Genomic DNA, 9,252 nt, shown 5'->3' on the forward strand with positions numbered 1-9,252 from the left:
TCCGGCCGCTGCTGCTTCCTGTCTGCCTTTTCCTCTGTAAACAGTAGGTCACTCGATGCTTAGAGACATTTAACATTCTGGCTATTTGGCGATAAGAGAACCCTTCTCTACCCAAAATTTTGATTTGAGCCCTTTCTTCAATTGTTACCTGCACCTTTCTGTACTAAAGACAGACCTGATATGTCTTCTACAAAAGCAACAGTTTCAGCCTTTGTGGCTAAATAATGTTACTACAAGCTATAAAACACCAAAAACCAGTCAGTTATATTTGTTGTAAATATTTCTAATATTTTTTTGTAATAAAAGTTTGACAAAGTCATGTATCATTTATGTCTTTAAAAATCAGAGCGTGTAGGTGCTTTTGACCAATATAGTTAATAAGAGACAAACACTACAGTACTGTGTGAGGTGTCCGAACAAGCAACAGGACCTGGGGGAGGGCAGGGTGCTGTGCGGATCTATGCCAATGACCAGAAGGTCGCTGGTTCAAAATACAGCAGCCGGCAAAGTCATGTCACCTTTGGGCTCTTGAGCATGGCCCTCACCCCCCAATCTGCTCATCCCCCCCCCCCCCCCCCCCCAATCTGCTCTCGGCACTGGCTGACCGTCAGCTATACCTCGCTTTTAATGAAAGAGTCTGCTGAATAAACAAACATAACACAACGGAGACAGTACAAAACCCAGGGTCCAACATCCCCGAAAAACTCTCCCGTTTAAAGCCCGCAAGAATCAACTGGTTTGTTCTTGCTTAGTCTCAGTCAGCGACTTTGCAAGCAACAGATGCAGGAATGAAGCTGGTCAGTTTGTACAAACAGGGCAAGCTGGCAACTCCCAGGGAAAAAAAAAGAAGCAACGTTGATCCTGCAAACAGGAAACGTTGTTTAAAATTTAATGAGGCCCTCAGATAGGAATCGAAACAGACAAGGCCCTGTTCAGAAGGTCACCCTTTTAGCCCAAAAGCCTGAGACAGTTACAGACTATGTTTCACTTTATCAGTCTCGTCTTCAGTATGGGGAATTTTATAATCATTAGCAAGCAGTCTTAAAAACTCATTAATCTTGACAGAAGTATGCCTTCATTTTTACACTTTGAGGTTGCTAAAAACTGGAAGGCAAAACATCATTAACAGAGCTTTTGTATCCGCAACATCCCCTCCAGGCATTATTTTAACAATGACTTCACCTGCCAAAGAGTAAAACACAATATACCGTTGTTGTCCCTGCCAAAAAACACAACATCACGCTACTTAATATACTTCTGTTTTATAAAAGAAGATGCTCCCATTTATAATAATAAATTACACACACAAAAATTTTATGATCTTTTGAACAAAACAAAATTTTGATTGATTAACCACAACATTCAAAGTTTACAATGAAGTAGTGTGTCATAAGAGACGTTATCGTCTCTTAAACGGGACCCGTAAGATAAATTAGGATCTGCAGCGTAAGATCGCCCTCTAGTGCCGGAAGATCGAAAAGGCAAAGGGAAACTTTAAAGCGAACGTTCAACTTAAGATACCACTAATATTTTGTTCTCCGTTATGAGCATTGTAATTTAATTGAAGCATGAAGAGATGTGATCAAAAGATCTTGGACTAATTATAAAACTATAGCCACCATCTACGTGTTACCGAAGTCCATTGTTTTCATAAGTACATAATGCTGTATGTGTATCTTTCCACGGAAAACTGGAATGACCAACATATCTTCATTTGCCACACTGAACGGTGCATCAGTATCTCAGATGCACCCCAGATATCACAAGTTATTGGTTCAACGTTGAATCATAGTTAAATGCGTTGAATTATGGCCAGTGTTAAATTTTCAACGTTGAAACTGAACTGATTTTCGGTCAGATTTTCCATATTGAAAAATTGATGGTGGCAAAACCTTGATTCAATGTTGATATAAAGTGAAAGATTGAAGATCAAAGTTGCTTCAACCTTTTTGTCTGATATGAAATCAGAGTCGTGTCAACGTATGTGTGTTGTCTGCAAGGACGGATTATGGGTTGTGTGGGCCCCTGGGCAAAACGTTCGCGAGGGCCCCCCCACCACCACCACCACCACCACCAACACAATTCAAGGGCCCTTGGCAGCCAAACGCCCTCCTTATAGGGTCAGGGGCCCTTGTAGGCAGAGGATCAAAGAATGTAGGCCCTCTAAAATAGACAAACGAAAATACATTGTTGATAAGCGTTGCAAATTGTTTTGGGCTGGGGACCCCATGGGCCCCCTGCACCCCAAGGGCCCCTGGGCAGCGGCCCCGCTGGCCTGGTCCGTAATCCGTCCCTGGCTGTCTGGGATGTTTGCAAGCCACAGCCGCAAAGCTCAAGGAAAGGCACCCCGGGCGCAAAAGAGAAAGCCGCCTATAGGAAGCAGTGCAGTCTGGGAAGCTGTTGCCATGGTGAGGAGCATTCCGCTGATACGCGCAGGTGGGTGGGTGTTGGGGAGGTCTGGTGAATAATTGATATACATAATTGAAAAGTGCATTTAAACACATAACTCATTACCAGCCACACAGCACTACCCCCCCCCCAAACAAACAAAAAAACATCTCAAAAATATAAAATGTATTGGAACCTAAGAGACTTCAGCTGTTAATAAGACTATTCAAACGATTCCGACCCCAGCTACAGTGTGTAATTACCAGTCTGAGTGCACTGTTACATAATCGACAAAACACTTGTTATTCGATTAGATCTTTTAATCTGCTCTTTGATCTCGATTGCTACGTTTCTCCTCTCTCGATATTTCCTATTCTGAGAATTGCTGTTTCTATTCAGAGTAATATTCGTGTGTATTATATGTTTAGCTAGTTTAGCCGTGGAGATGAAATCTGCTTCTCCCGTGCAGGGCAGCTTTATCTTACTGACTGCTGCACTGTCCTTAGCTCTGTTTCGTGGCCCAGATACCCTCCTGTGAGCCTGTCCTCCTCACCTTACTCCTGTTTGACCTGGCAGCCCGGATTTTGTTTCTCTGACTATGCAGAAACATTTCAGGCCACCTGTACGTGACTCCATTTCGGGCATCCCCCCGTTCGTCTCCCTTTTTCCCATTGATCTTCCTCACAGTGGTGAGTGTTATCTAACCCTAATAGCATTTTTGCTATTTGTAAATGTACCTCAGGATTACATGTAGCGAGCGCATGCTATCAAAACTCAACGTTCAATGTTGCCTTTTCCCATTCTCGCAGTTCATATGGTCACTTTCTATCAGCCTTTGAATTATTTTTCAAACAATCTTTTTTATTACAGTCAACATAATTTTCTTCGTACACAATATTTGCCGCAATAGTTACAGCGCAGGTTCACAATTAAATAAACTTAGAATCGGTTGTTAGCTGAAAAGACAAACTCTGAGCAAATAAAACTTCGGCAAAGAAAAAAAACTTCGCTCTTTTCTACATTTTTTTCTATCTTAGTGTCAACGTATAACTCTAAGAGGGCCACTGTGACAAATAATACATGGCACGTCCATGTGTCTAACAGCACCCATGCCGTAAATTCCTTATCCTTCCCCTCTGGAATTACCATGCGGCAGTCCCACTTAAAGAACTCAAACCCCTTCCTGCAAAGAGGGTGCCCTGTGTCCCAGCAACGGACATTTCCCCCACAAAGCTGACCGTTCGGCATTCTAAAATCAACTACAAATCCAAGTGGAATGAGCTTGCAAATGATAGAAAGCCGGGAACGTAAGTGCATATTCCCGTCCGCCGGTGTTCTGACGAGTTGAGCTACCTATCTAGACGCACTATCGAGCATTTCTGCACATGTGCAGTTCCACCGTTTTGGGATTAGGGTTAGGTTTTAGGGGTTAGGGTTAAGGTAAGGGTTTTAGGGTTAGGGCTATCGATTAGCACTACGGTAGGCTAACTCGACAAAGTAGCTCAACTCGACGGAACACCAGCTCCATGCTCGTCTGCTAACTGTAAACCTTTTCATGGTGCCATGAAGACAAGGCAAAAAGCTGTGACTATACAGAACGTGCGCCGGAAATCCCAGTACTTGTGGAAATGAATTTGTAACAAACAAATTCAAGGGGATCTCAATTTTAAGTTTGGTTTTACATGACAGGAGACTGGCCATAAGTCTTGTTAAATTGCATTTGGTAAGTAAATAGCTCAGCTGTGGTTAGTTGGCTTGGTGCAAACATGTACAGTGAACAGCCAGGACCCCTGACTCTGGCAAGTAAATAAAGAAGAAAAAAACATTCTGCCTTCACCACACGCCTGCTTTATTCCTATATTTTATTACTATCAACTTAACAGATTCTGTCATCATTAAATATCAGTACCTCTTCTCTTTCTCCTTGTCCTGTTCATGTTTCTGTGTATTGATTTAATGTACCAATTCAGCTGTATTAACAAAAAGTACAAATATACCAATATACAGTATATGAATGATTGAAGTTTACTAGTAAAACAAATGACCCCTTATTCCCAACATTGGTCATAGTTGTGCAATATTTAGAATTAAAAACAAATCTTTAACCTCATTGTTTTATCCTAAAAGATTCAATGAGGCAGGTCAGTGCACCCTGCCATGCATTATATTACAGTTCAGCGTGTGCCTGATGCACCCTACGGTTGCCATCAATATTGCAACAGCTCATTAAACATAAAGTATATATCCCTGTACCCATCCACAGCACCACAGGCTCTGAAGACTTTTCTGTAGCTCCTGAGCTACATGCTTCCTAGAACATCACATCTGTGACTTTCCCACATTGGATCACAGATAGTCCTGATAGTTAGCGTACCCGCGATATGACTCACCATCATAAACATCAAAAATAATGATAAATGATGCTTCAACTGCTTAATCCATCTAGTTACTGTGCTCTGACACTACACTCAGGAATAACCTTCATGGTGGTTTTCTTCTTTTTTAATCACAGGATGTCCGCAGCAAGAACCATTATTCACTGTCTCAACCACATAAAGAGGGCAAGTGAGCCAAATATTGGTGTCCCATTGGGGGAATCCAAGCTTCTGCCTGACAGATCTGCCTGAAACCTCGTAATAAATGACCAGCACATTTCAAATTCTCTACAACCCGGCGGCACCTTGTCAGAATGTTGCCACTTTGATACCAGATAAATGGACATGAACCACACTAGCTTAGCAACCCAATATGACCATTATTTAATGCTGCTGGGATGTTTACACAGCTGAATATACACTGGGTCTAGTATCCCGCTGAGTACATCAACAGAACCCTGCAGCAATTACACACTTATTGTTTCAGAATCAACTACAGGCCATAGACCCCTGTACCTATCTTGCAATCTATCTTTCAGTGTATATTTCAATAAATCTTACAACACAGCATTCATTAAAAATGTCAATAAATCATGAAAGATAAATTGAATGATTTATTGACATTTAATTACTGATGTATTTATTGGATGATAGACTGATACATATAATCAAAGACATGTCACAAAAAATCCTCCATGTGTCAAAGCCCTCCAATGGGGGCCCAGCCCACACGGGCTGCTTGGGGTCCTAATTCTTATTTCACACACATCCTCACGCCTCACGTGTCTCTCAAGCTGCCAGCTTGGCACAAAGGAGGGGGGGGGGGGTGGCTGGGACTGAGCACTGACGCACACGCGATGTGCCTCTGGTTACCACAAGCCAATTATGTTGGTTGGCTTCTCATATCGATACTCTTTACAAGCCTTCATTGTCCAGCCTTTTCAGAAGACATTAGGGAATCAGTCATCAGCTTGGGCTCGACAGTCAAACAACAAGTTTTGGGTGTTACGGGGGATCGGGTGACATGACAGGACAGCAGTGCTTGGCCGGGTAGGATACTGACGCATCCATTAGGTCGTAGATAAATGTGAATTTCTAACATCAATAAAAGATGCAAATTCATTTACATGCATGGTCAAATCATGGACAAAATGGTCCTTCATTTTATGATAGTCAAGTTAGCATAAATGACCGAAGATTTATTTTCATTTCAAGTCCAAGCAAAATTAAAGAGTAAAATTAAAATTTGCAAAAAATATATAAAGCTTGGCCATTTTTTGTAATGCTAACTACAGTTTAAAAACTTTCCTAAATGACTGCTGCTTTTGCTTCCTGTGAAACCAATTACCCCAGTTATAAATAACCATGAACAGACTGTGAGGCTTCGTGGTAGCCTAGAGAAAGCTGATCTGAATCAAAACGAGCGATAACATCCATTTCACCTAAGTGAAGGTGTTTGCACTCGTGGCCATGGTAAAAAGACGCATGTAACACTACGCCTGGACAGAGTAGTCCCCATCAATATGTTACTCTTACTAGACACTTCTACGGATGACCATAACACTTCAGTTATGATGCAAACCTATGCACAGTTACATGCTTAACACTGCCTAATAACCAAGACAGCAAGGAATTACAGACGTTTCTATGACGTGTAACTTTTTCCTAATCAGTAAATATCATGTATCCTTTCCTCAACAAAAGTTGACAAAAAATGTAAAACAAAGCAAAGTGGCTTCGGCATCAGTTACGCAGCTGAGGGCTGGTTGATTTGCTGAACACATTCACACATTATGAGAAGAACTCGGTCCACTAATGACCTTTCCACAGTACTACTGGGCTTATTTTACATTTTAATCAACTGGATGTCAAATAATTTAACACTTCAGAAACAATATGGCCTGCCTTTCTCTCTTCTTTCATGAATGACACCGCTTGTCAATAACAACGAAGTATGTGAAGCTAAAAGCATCCGATTGAAATGACGGTTGATTTAATAATACTAAAGTAGGCGGAGTACATTTCTGTCTTAATTTGGAGCAGTGCTGTGTGCACGCAGGCATTTTAGCAGCGTGTTACTAAAACACATACAGTAATCGGGCTAACCAAAAGTGTCAATTGCACCTTTCACTTCAGCGCAATGAAAGTCGCTCGGAAATATGACACCTCTAACTATCCGGGACAAGGAAATAAGAAGTCAAATTCAATGCAAATCTGCGCGTTGGTGCATTTCGCGCAATTTGTTAGTTGTAAATGGTGAATTTAAAAGACTCTACAATAGGAATTTGTGACCCAACAGAATTATTCGTAACCCACTCCGATCGATTTTTAATCCCAGCCCTGCCTTTCGCTAATTTTATAGAAGACGAAAAGGTTTAATTGAAAAATAGCTAATTTAAGGGTTTAAATGCATCACATATATGAGTAAAGTAAATCTAAAAAGTATTGTTTTTAAAAGTATTGTTTAAAATAAGCATATATATAAATACATATTTTTCACCTTGCATTACTGAGTCAGCTCCTATTTGGAGTTTAATGGCACAGAGCCGCAAAAAGCTTTTTGTAAGTCCCACTGCAGAGAGACATTAAATATTCACACAGTCTCAGGAGCAAATCAACTCGAGAAAAATACACCATAATGCATAGATAATTACAGTAACTGGGACAGCCACGAGCAACCATAAAAGTGATATATATTTGTCTCAGTGACCACATCAGATAATAATAATGATACAAATGGTTATTATTATTATTATTATTATTATTATCCATATAGATGAATACTTTTTGTCAAAAATGTTGCCTTAAATTTATATCCACCTAGATTGAGAAAATGGTTTCAGATATACAGATAAATGTAAACACTAATAACGGCATATTGCTATAACTCACTGACAGAACAACATGCCGAGAGCATCTTTAAAACACACACCTAATTCCAAAACGTTAAATACAAAAAGATGGCAGAGTTGATGCTTCTTTGAGCTTCTCGTAATGCGTGCAAAGTCTTAACACCTGCCATTGTTCAAGCAAGAAACTACATAAGTTTAACGCTGTATTACACTAGTCAATTTATTAATTAAATAATTTATTGGCGTCTTACAGAGGCGACGTTAACCACTGAAGCAATGTAATACTGGCAACTATACGTGGCTTCAAGAACTTTTCTTCTAATGAACTTTATCTCAAACGGATAAAAAGTTTATATGAAATTTTAAATAGCAGAGCACATATATAATACAGGTGTACAACACACCCGTTGGAAACTGCTGCGAGAGGATGTCATCTTATAAATGATTTAGCAATAGGCTACATTAATTTTAAAGGGTAATGCGCAGAGGATCGCATACAGTCGTACTTTGGTAGTGTATTTCCAGTTGCATAACATGTTATTTTAAAGGCTAATTCTCAGTTTATAATACTTCTTTTTAAGTGAGCGAGCCAGCTGACCAGCTCACATAATGACGTCACTGAAAAACATTATGCGGGAAGTGGAAAGGCGACATGGCGCTTCTTTGGCAAATTAATATTTGTCAAATTAATACGCCTACATGTTTTAAGAGGACAGCAATTAATCCGTTTGCTAGTACGTTACCAGTTTCAGGCACAACCAGTGAAGCAAATGGTTGTTAACATAAATAACAGTAAGCATATGGTTGTAGCTATAAGTGTAATAGAGAATCAGAGCATTACCGCCTATACTTATGGTGTGCGCTTCAGTCCTCTATCCCACGGCCAAACATCTCACCAAAGTCCAAGCGATCCTTCAGGGTCCCTGAGTGCACTTGCTCAAGCGGCTGCTTAGCGCTACAATAGTTTTGTCCATCAGGTGGGCGGGCTGACGCCGCGGGAACAAGACGCCGCCCCCTAGCAACGGCACTGTTTCCGTCTGGAAAAAGAACGTGTGAGCGTGGCCAAATTTACATAAGGAGCGCGCCCACGGTGCCAGGCCAGTCATCATAGAAAGTAGGTATCAAGAAATACCTACTCAGTGCAATTAATGCATTACTGTTACCGAAAAGATTTTATAGATTTCCCCTACAATTTAAAGCAATACAATTGCATATCTATACAATCCCACAGCAATTTCACAGAAAGAAAATAAAATGAGAGAGTGAGCAAGACTGATTGTCCCAGCCTAAAATGTCCCTCAATCAAAATCATGACCATAGACAGATTAGCAGTTTGCTCATCTTCTTTGGAATTCATGCTGTGGCACATTTCGCATAAGACTCATGAATCCAAGTATTGACAGAAGGTGGAAATTGTGTGGGTCTTGTTCTGACGTTGCTTGCATGCTAGATGTGTCAGGGTTGTTCCTGATAGCACTCAAAGATCTGGCAAAGTACACTCTGACACCAGGACTCGATGTTCATGTGTTCTGCATGCCAGATTTCTCATCTAAATTCTGAGCATAGAACATGGTGTTTGTTTCTCAGCATCGGTGTTCACTATCCAGAATTCCACCTAATAGACCAACCTATTCTAT

General features: G+C 40.7%; 1 protein-coding gene across 3 annotated transcripts in view; it reads right to left on the reverse strand.

Annotated features, from left to right (window-relative positions):
• frya (furry homolog a (Drosophila)) overlaps window positions 1-8,579 on the reverse strand; it is a 73,599-nt gene extending 65,020 nt beyond the window's left edge. Inside the window, exon 1 of one of the 3 annotated variants that reach the window (XM_048980676.1) lies at window positions 8,457-8,579. The gene's annotated coding sequence lies outside the window, so the exon portion shown is untranslated. The remainder of the gene's footprint in view (window positions 1-8,456) is intronic. The other 2 variants (XM_048980677.1, XM_048980674.1) reach the window with 2 other exon arrangements.
• Between the last annotated feature and the right edge of the window lie 673 nt (window positions 8,580-9,252).

Source organism: Brienomyrus brachyistius, chromosome 17 (assembly GCF_023856365.1).
Source record: "Brienomyrus brachyistius isolate T26 chromosome 17, BBRACH_0.4, whole genome shotgun sequence".
Taxonomy (NCBI): Eukaryota; Metazoa; Chordata; class Actinopteri; order Osteoglossiformes; family Mormyridae; genus Brienomyrus; species Brienomyrus brachyistius.